The following is a 15,421-nucleotide window of genomic DNA, read 5'->3' as shown; positions in this document are numbered from 1 at the left end:
CTCTGCTCCTGGCAGCACCAATCTACTTCAAGAGGAAGATGGGCATCGAAGAGGATCCTTATGGAGTTTGATAGCCATTTGGGCAAGAAACTGCTCTTGCCTGGAATATTGCATAAACTGGACACAGACAACCCACAGAGAGAGGACTACTGATTTTGCCTAACGTGAGATGATCTTTCGGGGTTCCTGATTCATGAAAGAGTCTGCAAGACATTCTGCAGGACACAACAGATAGTGACTGAACTGACTTTGAATTTTCCTGCTTTATGGAAATGTCTGCTGGATACCATGGGCCTGAAGGCTGAAGATGGATGCCCCAACGGTACAGAGGAACTTTGGGTGACTGTCCAGGCAGCGAGATGTTTCTGTCATTTCTAGAGTTTTAAAAGTTGCTTTTTTTCTTGTTTGCTTAGGTAGTATTGTATCTTTCTGGAGTCTTTTGATGGAGTTAAGAATAGTTAGTTATAGGTATAGTTTTCCTTAGTTATGATAAAGATTATTGTAACTTTTACTTGAATACTGTTTCGTTATATGTAATTTTGCTATGTTAAAGTTAAAGCCTTTTTTTTTTTTTTGTTTAAACCGAAAAAGGGGAAATGATGGAGGAAGGTCATTGGTTAAATAAAAAGAAACTGTTTGGCCTTCATTGGTTAGAAGATAGGTGGGAGGAGTAAACTGAACAGAACGCTGGGAGGAAGAGGAAGTGAGCTCAGACTCCACAGCTCTCCTCTCGGGAGCAGACGCCTCAGAGAGATGCCATGCTCCGCTCTCCCGGGCAGATGCACGCAATGAAGCAAGCCGCCAGGTTAGACATGCTGAATCTTTCCCGGTAAGACCGGTGCTCACAGATTATTAGAGATGGGTTGATCGGGATGTGAGAATTAGCTTGTAAGGACTAGAGCTAAAGGGCCAAGCAGTGTTTAAATAAATACAGTTTGTGTGTTGTTATTTCGGAGCATAAGCTAGCCATGTGGGCAGCCGGGGTGCTGGGGACGCAGCCCCGCCGCCCATATTTACAACAGACAAGGTTTGTCACTGAACTTGGAGTTCACTGATTGGGTTAGAGTGACTGCCCAAGAAAGCTCTATCAAGATAGCCGTCTCCACTCACCCCCCAACACCGGGATTACAGGTGGGCACTGCCATGCCCATTTTTAAATTCATGGGTACTGAGGTCTTCATGGTTGTGTGGCAAGCAGTTTACTCATGGAATTGCCCTCCCACCCTGGTACTGAACCCCTTCCTGTAATAGTAACCTGCTCTGTTGTTATTGAAGCACAAAAACTTTTATCTAATGGGAATCAAACCTCCCTTTTAAACAAATTTGCCAAGCCTTCCCACAAACCTTCCTATAAGGAAACAGTAGTTGAGGGAATTTCGTTTTAGAGATAAGGATATTAAATAATTATCCCAGGGCTGGAGAGGGTACACAGCACTTAAGGGCACTCTTCCAGAAGACGCGAGTTCAGTTCTCAGTTCCCACATGGCAGCTCACAACTGCCTGTAACTCCAGTTCCAGGGAGTCCAACATCCTCTTCTCACGTCCTTGGGCATCGTGTGTGTGTGGTGCACATACATGAATGTGGGCAGAAGACTCATACCACTGTGGAACAACCCTTTTGTACACTGCGTGAACATATGTTGCTGCGATTGTTTTAATAAACAAGCCCACTGGTCAAGAGCTGACAGGATAAAGTTAGGCTGCAAAGCCAAAGTGAAAATGATGGGATAAGGAAGGGCAGAGTCAGAGGAGTCACCAGCCAGCCAGAGAATGACGTGGACACACAAAATGGGATAGAGATAGAAGCCATGGGGCTTGGGGAAGCTCACAGGTTAATAGAAATAGGTTAGGTCATAAGAGCTGGTTAAAACAAGCCTGAGCTATTGGCTGAGCATTTATAAGTAATCTTAGGTATCCATGTTGGCTATTGGGACAGGAAAACTCCGTCTACACTCCTACACACACACACACACACACACACACACACATCTAGAAATGTTTAAAAGACAGTTACCTCCTGTGTTAATCACTTTTAGAGCTTACCAGGAAGCATTAGGAAGCCCCATTTGAAATTTCCATCATTTACAAGTTCCAGTTGCTGTGGTTAGCTAGATTTTACAATTGGGGATTTTGTTTCATTTTTCAATTTTCACTCTAGGATTTCAGTGGGGTGAACATAGAAATACCATTGTTTTTAATTAGGTTGACTTACTATTTGTTCAGTCCTGAACGGAGCTTCTGAGACATTAAGACAATCTCTGGATGAGGATGAGGTGATCTGGTGGCTACTTTGTCATCAGGCCCTGCTCTCCATGTCCAGAAGTGGGTGACCCAGACACCCTCAGGGTCTCCTGCCAGTAGCCAAAGGTCCTCTTTTCCCCTCGAAGTCTTGTCAATTGCAGTACTTTCCCTCCACCAATCCAGGGCACCTCTAGCTACACTTTCCTCTCTGGGAGCTGAACCAAAGTTCACTAACTCCTAAAAGGTCTGGCTTCAAGCCAGGATCAGAAGAGGGTTCCCCTAACGTCTCTGTTTGTTCTTCGCCCTTATCAGGGTTCTATCTTTTGGTAACTCCCGGAATCCTACAGAAAGAACTGCTTGTAGATTCTGACTTTGTGATGTACCACCCTGGGAACTCCGTGTTAGTCACCCAGTTCCCAGCACTACCCCAGCAGTCCTTGTTCCCTGAAGTTTAACGGTGTGCCTGCTGATTGTCTCTGTCATTGGTACAGCCACACCTCAGGTCCACTTACTCATCTACAGTAAATGTCCTTATTGAGTAAGCCAACACGTGTCAGTGTAGAGGGAAGTCGATAAATGAATCAGCATGCTGAGCGTTAGAATCATTCACAAACTGTACGTTGAATGGAGTATTTATTGGACAAATCTATGAACAGATGACTTAATCAGAACGGCCAGGGTAAATCCCCTCTGGGGGAACTCAGCTACAGCAGGAAGCGTGGAGTGGGGTGGGGTGGTAGCCGCGGAAGAATACAGGGACCCAAGGGTGTGTGGAGAGTCATTTGTTAGTAAAACGATATTATGAGTTAATACATTGTCTGAGATGAACAGACAAGACAGGAGGGGGCAAGCAAGGAGCTGAGGTTCTGCTGAAGCTCAGCATAAAATTTTAGGAGAGATGGGCTGGGGAGGGGTAGGCTGGGGAGAGAGCTCAGTCATCTGGAGAGTTAGGAAGTTCCAGGCTGTGGGAGACCACACAAAAACCATGATGGGAGGTTCTTGAAAAATAACACTTAAAGTTGTCTTCTGTCCTTCACACACACACACACACACACACACACACACACACACACACACACTAGCACATGTACATACTCAGATAACTTTTAGGAAAGAGAGAAGTGTCTTGGACAGGAGGAGTTGATTTCCTTGTCTCTCTCAAATAAGAAGGAAAAGAAGTAGAGGTTGATGGGGGAGCCAAATAAATGTGGGCTGAGCAGAATTTGCCACAGCTGTCTGCGTCTTGGTGTGTGGGACAGAGTCCTATGTTGCCAGCTGAGGATAAAGGAAGGGAGCATGGAGATGGGTAAATGTCTGCAATATCTTCTCCAAATAAGATGCAAAACACTCCAGAAACTGGTGAAGCTGACAGCAGCTTCAAGTCCATCTGATGATAAAGATGCATTTGCACTTCCCTGTCTCCTATGAATATTTATCTGTTCTGGTCCAGTACCGCCCAACCATTTATATGAAGTTGTAGCAGAGAACACAGATGGTTGGCAAGATGCAAATTCAGAGACTGCAGTGATGGTTCAGCAGATATACACACTACCTTTGCTGAGGATTGGAGTTTGCCTCCCAGTTCCCATAGCCGGAAGCTCACCCCATCTAACTCCAGCGCCAGGGGATCAGACAACCTCTTCTGGTGACTGACAATACCTGTTCTTATGTGTTGCTTGTAAACTTACACAGGCATACACACATGCAAGTTAATAAGTAATTTTTTAAAGACCCAAATTTAGAGAGAATGAATGGGAAGTAGGGTCAGCATTAAGGAATGATTCACAGCGCATGCTACACAGAGGGGGCTAAGATCAATAGGAAGCCCCCAACTCTGAGGAAGGTGGGTTTGCCTGTGTGTTTATGTGTGCACTGGGGAGTCAAATGAATGACAGTATGTGACCTAGAAAAGAGAAACAGGAAACATCTGGAAATAGCATCCTTACACAAGTGTGACTGTCAGGTTTAGAGATTTCTTATAGCACCACGCAGCACGGTGCCGAGATGAGGACTGCCCTTTCATGTAGGTTTCCAATAATAGGAACCTTTGGTGCTCAAAATAGAAGTGGGCAGAGATACAGTGGCGCAGCTATGGGGAACTCTGTGCTTGTCCACGTGAAACTTGCTCTCAAGGAGTGGAAATGGAATGGAGCTAAACACTAAATTCAGGGAATGGTCTGGGGGTATAGTTGAAAGTGCACAGATTTTCTTGTGGAAAGAAGAAGCATGTGTTGGGGTCGTGGTCTAGGAAGACTCCCCCTGACCCATATTCTGGAATGCTGTGGGGTAAGTCTCTTATACACTGTTAAAGATTTGTCACTCATATTGGTTTAATAAAATGCTGATTGTCCAGTAACCAGGCAGGAAGTATATAGGCAGGGTGACAACACTAGGAGAATTCTGGGCAGAGGAAAGGCAGAGACAAATAACCAGCCAGACACAGAAGAAGAAGCAATGGCTCCCTGAGAAAAGGTACCAAGCCACATGGCTAAACATAGAAAAGAATGATGGGTTAATTTAAGTTGTAAGAGCTAGTTAATAATAAGCCTGAGCCAACTGGTCAAAAGGTTATAATTAATATAAGCCTCTGTGTGTTTTTTTTAGGACTGAACAAGTATGGGACCAGATGGGACAGAAACTTCCATCTACACTGAGATGTATATAAAAGTCCTCCAAGGAATACAAGACGTGAGGGACAATTATGAAGCATAGGATTATGTGCTATGTGGCTCTTATCTGTGTGTAGAACACATATGCACACATGTGTACACAATACAACCCTCAGTATCACCTCCCGCTCACATCAGCAACTCTTATATTAACAAGCTTTAATGCATTTCATGTATACATCTTAGCTTTTCTCACAAGAACCCTGGGTAATAAATGTGTGATTGCTATTTACCAATCACACGGAGGAATGAAGACATTTCCTAGGACAAGGTCAGGGACTGTGACGACCGCCAACATGACACAGTGTAGAATCACTTGGAAAAGCAGTCTCAAAGAATCATTTTCTGTATCAGTACATTAAGTGATGTGGGCAGTAACATTGCCTGGACAGGGGATCCTGGACTGTGTAAGTCTGGATGAAGTAAGCTGAGCACTAGCAGGCATGCATTCCTCAGTGCTTTCTGCTCTTGCCTTTGGATGTAATGTGACCAGTTCTCTCAATTCTGCTGGAAGACACTGAAAGTCATCTGGTTACTTTCAGTAACGAGAAAGCTCTGACTGGATGCTCATTTGCTTTCTGTTTCTTCTGTATGACAACACCCAGGACACACTGCACAGTTGAGAATTCTCACCTCTTTTTTTTTTAAAGAGGGGGTCTCTTTCCAAGCTTTCCTGAAAATTACTATGTAATTACTATATAAAGCAGGATAGCCTTAAACTCAGAGATTCTCCATCCTCTGTCTCCATGGCACTGGGATTAAAAGTGTGTGCCACCATGCCCAGCTTTTTTCCTTCCTTCCTTCCTTCCTTCCTTCCTTCCTTCCTTCCTTCCTTCCTTTTTTCCTTCCTTCCCTCCTCTCTTTCTTTCTTTCTTCTTTCTTTCTTTCTTTCTTTCTTCCTCCTTGCTTTTTCTCTTGCTTCTTTTCTTCCTTCCTTATTTCTTTCTTCCTTTCTTTCTCCCTCCTTTATTGCTTCCTTCCTCCTCCTTTCTCTCTCCTTCCTTCCTTCCTTCCTTCCATCACACATTATAGTAGCAGAACTCTGACAATCTAAAAGCATGAGCTTGTCAAGGAGATGCTAACCACAGAGCTGATTTTCTTCTTCCAAGTTCCACTAGTATGATTTTATCTACTAGTATGATTATTTTCACCCCAACTACCTGGCAGCCCTATACTCAAAGAATCTGGAATGTTTGAGTTAAGGCTTCACCTCAGCCCCTGCCTGGCATTCATATATCCAAAAAGTCAAGAATGTTTGGGTGGAAAGTTCCATCCCAAGCCCCCTCCTCTGGGAGTTGCCTCAGTCCAGACTCCACCTCCAAGAAAGCCCTCCAAACAGTGACCCCTCCCCAGAGAGGCTCAAGACCACTCTCACAGGGTATTTAAACTGCCCCTACCGAGAACAAACACATGGTTTTCTGGTCTTCCTTTCCCCTCTCTGTGGTTTTCTGGTTTTCCTTCCCCATCTACTCTCTGAGGGCCTAGAAGGCCACCCGAGAGCACTGGCATCCATTAAACCTGGACTTTTTCTAATTCAGTTTGATTTGGTCTGATTTGGATTGTGTCCGTGGAGAGGTTTTTTGGAAAGAAAAAACGTTTCACTTAGTAGTAAGAAGAAACCCATTGTAGAAAGAGCAGTGGGCCGCTTCCTGCCACCTGTAAGGCTCCCGGCCACCAGCTAGTTTATGCCCTGAAATAACAACACACAAATTGTATTCTTTTAAACACTGCCTGGCCCATTAGTTCTAGCCTCTTATTGGCTAATTCTCACATCTTGATTAACCCATTTCTAATAATCTGTGTAGCATCACGAGGTGGTGGCTTACCAGGAAAGAGGAGAGCTATAGCGTCTGCCTCACTTTCCTTTTTCCCAGCATTCTGTTCTGTTTACTTTGCCTATCTAAGCTTCTGTCCTATCAAAAGCCAAGGCAGTTTCTTTATTAACGAATGAAAGTAACACATAGACAAATGACCTTCCTTCATCAACCCATAGCTCCATTCATGAGAAGTTGGTTCATTAGAACTGAAGGTAGAGTAAGCTTCCATGGATACAGGGAGCAGCCTTGAATGTGAATATGATCATAGCATCCAAATACATTTGGTATATCTTGATAACCGAGGCATCCTTCATGCTAGATCTTTCAAGGTAGATTTTTGAGTGGGAAGTGTCTCTCTTATATAAAGTTGTGCTCCAACAATGGCTATCTTCTAATAGTAATGTCTACCTTGTAGCTATACTTAAAACTTCATGGGTCTTAGTTCCCATGTGTGTGTAATATGGGATCTCTAGAGCTAACAGGAGATAGCTTTTGTAACCCAATGACACATCCTTGGTAAATATTTTCTGATCATTAGGGGTGAGTTTAGCCAGCAGTCATTGATAGCCCCACCCCTTCTTGCCAGCTGTCATGGATAGCCCCATCCCTTCCTGCCTGTAAAATGTGCCACCAGGGTGATGAACCATAACACATCATGAGCTTGAAACCATAGCTGACTTAGAACAAATCAACAGTTAATGGGTTCAAGAGTGAAGCACACAAAAAATAGCATTGGCAAATGTTTGGTGGATTCATCCTTGTAGTAATTGTTTCTGTCTTTCATAAACTAGCACCAAGAAAGCACAAAGGAACCAGGATACACTTCCTGCTCTGGTAATTAAATGAATGGCCATAGATGCTGGCCCTTAGCAGCATCTGGAAACAGTTTTGTAAGAAAATGCAGAGGACTGCCTATAATATTGAGTTGGAAGTGTCACCCCAGTCCCTTGGGAATTGACAAGCACTTGGACTCCAAATCCCTGTTTGCCAAGTGTTGACCCCTCTCTGGGGAGGGTCAGGACCACTCCCACAGGGTATTTAGGCTTCTGCTTGCAAAAGTAACACATGGTTTCCGGTTTTGCATGTGCTCACCCTCTGTCTTCCCCTGGCCATGCTCCCGGCCACACCCAAGAGTGTGGCATTCATTAAACATGGGCATTTTTGATTGGGTCTAATCTGGTTTGATTGGAGTTCTTTGCACTGGCAGAGAGGCTAGGTTAGGAAATATTCCTAACATCTTTGAGGTCCCACCAAGATGGGTCTGTTTTTTTTCCATGGGTACACCACCACTGTACTGGAATTCATTCATCCTCTGTGCTTTCTGCCAGACTTGGTTTCAGATTCGGTGAGTTCCCCTTCTTTTGCTCTATGCTGATAGGGTTCCCGGGGTGACCCATTCGTTTTTGGGGCTTTTGTTGAAGTCATGGACTGTGCCAGGAGCCTGATCCACATGGCAAAAGCCAGGCTTTCACTGAGATGGGACTTGGGTGTGGGGAGACATCCCCCATTCATTTTCCATGAACCCCCGTTTTGACTCAAGGGCTGTGTTTGATGGACACATCGCAACAGACTTGAGTCCCATTGGGCATAGACCTTTAAAACGGGTCCTTACAATTCCAAGATGATTAGTCAAACGCCTTGAACAGCCTATTACAAAAAATCCTTTTAAACTGGGACTATCTAAGGCTCCATAACCCATGGTTTCTGGATGTGTGCCCCCCTCCCTGCCTCTTGTTTCCACTGACTTGTAGCCCGTGGTTTATCCTGCCCCCACCTCTTCTTCTCCACTGATTCATAGCTCCAGGTTTGTCCCATCCACGCTTTGGCCTCTCCTCTCTGTAGCCCTTGGGGCTCCGATGCTGTGCCCAGAGGCCTGGCTGGCTCACGTCCCATTCCAAATTTGGGAATCTAAACCTGACTCCCTTTCTACTGGCCAAGGACAATGGAGGCCATTGTCCGTCCGTTTGGAAAGGTGCTGGCCTATCAGCTGTTTGCCATGCTTCACTGGCTCCCACTGCCTACACTGGGATCACTCTGGTCCTCTTCCCCTCCGCCATGTTTACTATTCTCTCACTCTGGGTTTTTAAAAAAAATCTGTTTCCCCTCTGTCCTTCCACTCTTCCTGGCTTCTGCCTCCTATGCTGCGATCATTCTGGGCCCCCCGCCCTATCTGTTTGACTCTCTACAACAGATCCGTTTTTTTCCCCACTGTCCTTCCACTTTAAAACTGTATGGATGTTTTGTCCTTATGTTTCTGTTCCCTCTTGCAGCGTCTGCTAGTCTGGTCCTTAATGGGATCACCTCTGTGCTTTTCTGGTGTTTGCTGCCTGCCTACACCGAAATTTTGTGTTGGTCAGCTGATAATGCGGCCACAGTATGTCTGTGTAACTTTATAAATGTTTCTGTGTGTATGTCTGTTCATTTTAAGATTCTTTGACTTATTAAAATATTCTTTTTAATCTTCTTACATTTACTAGCATTGGTAAACTATAACTTATTGGATAAAATATACATCTAAATTTAGCTTACATGCCCAGTTTAAATAATAGTTAATGGTACTAGTTCTCAGTGCCTTTACAGATCTGAGGGCATGGCATTTTAACAACAAGAGCTTCTAACACAGACATGCAGCTTCTGCAACACCCTTTAACTCCTCCAAGAAGATAGAAGACCTTCTGCCTTCAGGCCTTGCCTCTGGGTTTGGCAGAGCAACCCACATAGCAAAGGCGACCTTCTAGGTCTTCAACTTCCTGGATGCCTTTTAGGGAATTGATCTCCTAGTTCTGTAGACTAAATCTTCCCCCTGACAGGAAAAATCTTTGGGCCTCTCGTACTCAGCAGCTAATGGGCAAGCACTGCTTCCAAGACTGGTGTTCTCCAAGGACCAAGGAGAGGATTTGGGATTGCCTGTACCACTAAAACGCTATCTCATTTTTGCTCATTTATCCCTCCCAGATCTGTCTAATGGAATTTGACAATTTAAGGTACTGTTAACTTATTACTTCATCCATGATATTTAATGAAGTTTTCTGCTAAAATACAGACAGGTGTGCCTAACAGGTTTCAGGTGTATCTTAAAGAATCCATGGTTCCCAATTCCTTTAATTGTCTTAACCTAAAGCAATAGCCTTTAGCTATGACACCAAGATATAAATCTGTTCCAGTTCTCTTACAGGTTCCTGGAAAAGTTCTACTGCTGTATCAAAAATCAGGTCTGGAAAAAAAAAAAAAAAACCCTAACAGTCTCCAGAGCCTTTTTCTAACCCCAGCCAGTTTCAAGCATATTTTACAGGTGATTCCTGCTGCCTGGGCCAAGACCAACCCACAAAGCGCTCCCGAGACAACGCCAAAGACCTGCACCAGCTCCTGGGACTTCACCATTGATATCAACTCTTGTGGATCAAGAATACCTGCCAACTAAAATCTGGTTTTATCTGCTATTGTGTCCCATCCCATGGGTAGCCCATTTCATAGGCCAATAATAACTATTTTTTTCTCCTAACCACCTGCCTTCTCATCTCCCTACAAAAAGAGCTGCCTGAGGACTGCAGGATGACAACAAGCTAGATGCTGCCCCAGCCCCACCTCTCACTGAGGTGAGCACACCAACTCCCAGCTCTCCCCAGGATGACAGCAAGCTAGATGCTGCCCCAGCCCCACCTCTCACTGAGGTGAGCACACCAACTCCCAGCTCTCCCCAGGATGACAGCAAGCTAGATGCTGCCCCAGCCCCACCTCTCACTGAGGTGAGCACACCAACTCCCAGCTCTCCCCTCTCCCACATCGCTCCATCCTCACAGGAAGTAGCCAGATTTGAGTTGACGCCCCTATACAAGGACTCTGGGATGTTTGGTCAAAAGTGAGACCCCAGCCTTCTAACACCCCTATATTCAAAGAGTCTGGAATGTTATATTGAGTTGGAAGTGTCACCCCAGCCCCTGGCCTAGGAATTGCCAGGTGCTTGGACTCCAACTCCCAGCCTGCCAAGCACTGACCACAGGGTATTTAGGCTCACACCGGAAAAAGGAACACGTGGTTTCAGGTTTTGTGTGTGCTCTCCTTCTGTCTTCCTCTCGCCATGTTCCCAGCCACCCAAGAGCATGGCATTCCTTAAACATGGGCATCTAATCTGGTTTGATTGCAGTTCTTTGTGCTGGCGGTGAGGCTCAGTTAGGAAATATTCCTAACACTGCCTTTTAACTTGGGAGAAGCACACTTAAATCTTTGCTGTTACTTCCCCATCAGTGGTTAGGGATGATCAGTTCATGCTGACTTCCACCTTCTTCACACTATCCACACTTGGTGGTGTCGTGCAGCTCGACCACGCCTCCTCCTTAGCCTCCATCTGAAGCCTTCTCCAGCCGCTGGCTGAGCCTGGAGTCCTCTCCATCCTCCCCCATTTCTTCCCTTTTGAGCCTCTACTCAAGACCACTTATAAATTACTGCCTCCTCTCCCTTTGCTGAGGTGTTGGGGCACAGACAGATGTGAACCCCGTTCCACCTTGTCTGGAGGTTAGAGAGTTTGAGCTTATTTTTGCCCTCTCAAAGTTGTTAACAACAGGCGCCTACAGAGGAGAGATTCTGGCCTAGGGTGTGGTTAATTAGCATTTAGAGTCTTGAAATAGACCTGCTCCACCTGGACCAAAGGTCAGAGAATTCAAGTCTATTCCTTGTATCATGCTAATGAAGTCTGTTGTCTCCCCCCCCCCTCCTCCCCTTTTGGAGTGAAGTCTGTAAGCGTGTGAAAAACTGTGAATACTGAATCTCCCTCCTGATGCTGTTCCATGTTTCTGTCTTTTATCTGTTTCTTTTGCCTAATAATTCTAATCCTCACACTCCTACCCTAGAACATATGAGTTTTAGCAAAGCTGGTTTTCAACACAGAGAGCTGGCTTGGGAGTTTGAAAAACTCATGGCCAGTGTGATACCAACAACACACCACAAAAGATGTGTGAACAGAATTCATTGTCACCCAGAGCTGGGTGGGGAAGGGGCAGAGGTGAGAGGAAAAAGAAGAGGGAGAAACAGCTGGATTTAGCCAGGGATTTTGGTGTAAATGTCCCTTTGCAGGAAAAAACCAAGGCATATCTAGAGGGAGGCTTTGGAAACCAGAAACTGGCTGTAGGTATCATCAATGAAGGCAAACACAGCTATTCTTTATGGATTTACTGCCCTACTGATGGGGGAGTCCCCTCTGTGTGCTGTCATTACCATTAATGAATAAAGAAACTGCCTTGGCCTGTTGTTAGGGCAGAACTTAGGTAGGCAGGGAAGTCAGAATTGAATGCTGGGAGAAAGAAGGGCAGAGCCAGAGAGACACCATGGAGCTGCCAGAGTCAGACATGCTGAATCTTTGCCGGTAAGCCACTGCCACGTGGTTATACACAGATTACTAGAAATGGGTTAAATTAAGATGTAAGAGTTAGCCAATATGGAGTTAGAGCTCATGGGCCACGCAGTGTTTTAATTAATACAATTTCTGTGTGATTATTTTGATTCTGGGCAGCTGGGACAAACAAGTGGTCTCTCCTACAACAATTGGTGCACCAACGTGGATAACTATATCCACATAAAAACCCGAGAAAGCTTAAAAATTAACTCTAGACACAAAAGAGCAGAGGGTAGCATGGTTTGCTAGCGGCATTTTCTTGGATGGGCTCTGTTTGCTAGAAGCAAGCAGAGGCATGGCTCCTTTAAGAGATTTTCCTGATTCAGTCATAGCAGGAAAAAAGACACGGCCTTTTAAAATGCAAGGCTTTGTCTGTCTAAATCATAGCATGGAGAAGGAAGAGGGTAGCACGGACAATTGTTGATTGTACTTCATGAACTAGGTGGGATATACTTCAAGCCAGCAAATTGCCTCTAGTGATGAGAAAATATTCCTGTGGCATTGTATGGTCAGCTCACATCTGTTCACTCAAAGCTCCTGAAGCATTTGTGCCCTAGCTTGTAGGAGAAGACTTCTAAGGACTCCACTGTATCTCAGAGATAGATGCCCATATAGGAAAGGATTGTTAAGGCAGAGGATTCATTTTTGTTTAGTCTCTAGAAAGTTAGACAGCTGACTTCAGATGATAAAGTTGCCTTTGTCCTCTCCTCTCACTGGGCAACTTCTGCGTGCTCACCCTCTGCCAATACCAAAAGACACCATTCCAGAAGTTTTGTGACTTCCCCACAGGGGCATTAACTTTGTCCTTCCTCTCTGACTTTTCCTATCACTATTAGCAGACAATTGCTTATAGAAACAGAGGTTGCTGTGCTAATCTTTAAAGGCAGATATGAAGGGGAAGTTGGAGAATCAAGGTATTCACCAGTCAGGTTTGAAGAAAAAGGAGGCTGGGGAAGAAGAGATAAGAGGACAAAGCCCAGGCAAATTAACCACCAGAGCCTGCTCTGGGTAAAAGATAATCCTTCCTGGTGGAATTTTTCATATTGCTTTTTAGCTCACTTTCTATCAAGTCCTCTTGATGATTTGTAAACAGAGTCTTGAGGATCCCAAGGCTGGGCTCCAGCTAAGCCGGCAGCCAGTAGTGACCTTGAACTCCCGACCCTGCCTTCATCTCCTCTACAGTTTGCACAACACTAGGGTTCAAAGCCAGGACTTCATGCAGGCTAGGTAGGAGGATGAAGAAGATTAGGTAAAGTTTGGCCAGTATTCCATGTTTTTAGACTCTTGACTAACAAGGCTCAAAATTAGAGGACACTAAAGCCTGAAAGCAGGTGCTACAGCCAGTTTAAGAGCTAAGCAACTCATCTGAGTCCTGGTAAATATTCAGTGAATATTACTAAAGAATAAATAGCTGAATGGGACGGAGTGCTCTTGTCCTCTGTATCCACGTTTTCTGTTGTAGTCCACATGTACACGTTAAATAGATAGGCCTTTCTTTTCTATAAGACAAGAGCATTGTACCAAACATAAGATATGGCCCTCATCCCTTCTACAGCTTGAGCTGTGAATATTATTAACTAAGACGAGCTGTGTGCAGTGAGCACTGGGTATTGTAGGTGAGAGGGTGTGAGACAGGGCAATAGGGGTTCATGAAAATTCAACTTATAAAAAAAGTAGTTGTTCCATCCTAAGAGAAACCGAGACCTAAATTTACCCAAACACAATCCTGTGAGATCTTAAAGATACCCAGTAACTTGAATAATTGCTGCTGGGGCAGGACTGGACTGGACCAAAATAGCAGAAGAGAAAAAACGGAAGAGGCAGTGGCATAACTCCACTAAGGAGAGAGTTTTGGCAAGAACAAGTTGCTGGTAAAACAACCAAAGCGCTCATTTTGGTGGAGGGAAATTAACACCTTCAAACCACCAGAGATTCCTGTAGGTTTTCTTGACTATAGTGTCATGCATTGCTGGCATACGTGCATAAGTAGTTGTAAGTGTATTGGAGCCAGATATGATTTAATGGACAAACATCCTGACCTCAACACACCTGAGTTTGTGCTGACTTTGGTGACCTGTGATGATGTGCACCGTTAAGAAAGACGACCTAAAATGCAAGGTATTTCCAGTGACTGTGTCTGGTCCCTTGGCTCTCAGAGCCTAACAGAGGTTCTATTGAAGATAAGGAGACAATTATCCCAGCAATTCCTTGCCTACCCTTCCCAACTTCAGGATGCTGTTCCGCTGTATAGGGATCGTCTCAAAACAGTATTCTTGGTGATGGATGAGGACTGCATTTATCTGTGGGCATGGGGACAAATATTTAGAATGTAGTTAGGGATTATGCTGGTTTAGTAGAGCAGTGCTTATGGGTTCTCCTCCGAGATTCATGATGTCGCCGGGCCTGGGTAGCTGGCTAGGTCTCCAGGACAACGCGTGATTTTCCTCTTGGTGAGCAAGTCTTATCCAATTAGAGAGATAGTGGTTTCCACTAATTTGCCACGACTACACTATTAGGGTTAGTGTGCCATGCTGGTCATCGATATGGGTTTTAGACACCACAGATGAGTAAGGATGTGGTTGCTTCCCTCCTTTGGAAGCTTAAATGGTGTCTTCTGGTACCACGCCAGCTGGTTCTCAGAGAGGAGGCTTTCAGGTCAGATCCAGCTCACTGAGATTGTGTCTCCTAGGAACGTCCGAAGCTTACAGTCGTAAATTCTCACCAACATGACTCTACCCTCTACACATGAGCTGAGCAATGAGTACACCTGTAGGTATGCTAACATGAACAGCGGTAGCTCATGACGCCTCAAGATAGCCACGGGCAACCAGGGAATGCTGAGGACGGGAGAAACACTCTTCCCCAGGGAAGTTCACAAGAACTGGTTACGCAATACCAAATGGTCAACCCTGTAAACATACATACAAGTAACATTATGTAGACTGAGAAGATTGTATTTATATATTTAGGTGTGTGTGTGTGTGTTATTGTGCTATGTGTATACATAACAACAGTTAATGAAAAAGGAGGCCATAAATTTGAAAGATAACAAGGAGTGGTCTGTGGGAGGGTTTACAAGGAGGAAATGGAAGGAGGAAATGATTTCTCAAAATTATTATAGTAATATATAAAATGTAAAACAATTTATATGATACATATGTAAAATATAATCTCAAAAGTGAAACATAATAATAATTAATAACATAATAAAACTTGTTTCTGAAACAACAACAGCAAAAAAAAATAATATCAAGCAGTATTAAGCCCAAAAGTCATAAGGGACACATAGTATCAACTGAAGCTTG

General features: G+C 44.5%; 1 protein-coding gene across 1 annotated transcript in view; it reads right to left on the bottom strand.

Moving 5' to 3' along the window:
• Far2 (fatty acyl-CoA reductase 2) overlaps nucleotides 1–15,421 on the bottom strand; it is a 115,707-nt gene that overhangs the window by 92,643 nt on the left and 7,643 nt on the right. The window lies entirely within an intron of this gene.

The sequence above is a fragment of the Microtus oregoni genome, unplaced genomic scaffold (genome assembly GCF_018167655.1).
Source record: "Microtus oregoni isolate MIOR12 unplaced genomic scaffold, Mior012 000002F_ref0000024, whole genome shotgun sequence".
Lineage (NCBI taxonomy): Eukaryota > Metazoa > Chordata > Mammalia > Rodentia > Cricetidae > Microtus > Microtus oregoni.
This window is presented reverse-complemented; position numbering and strand designations above follow the sequence as displayed.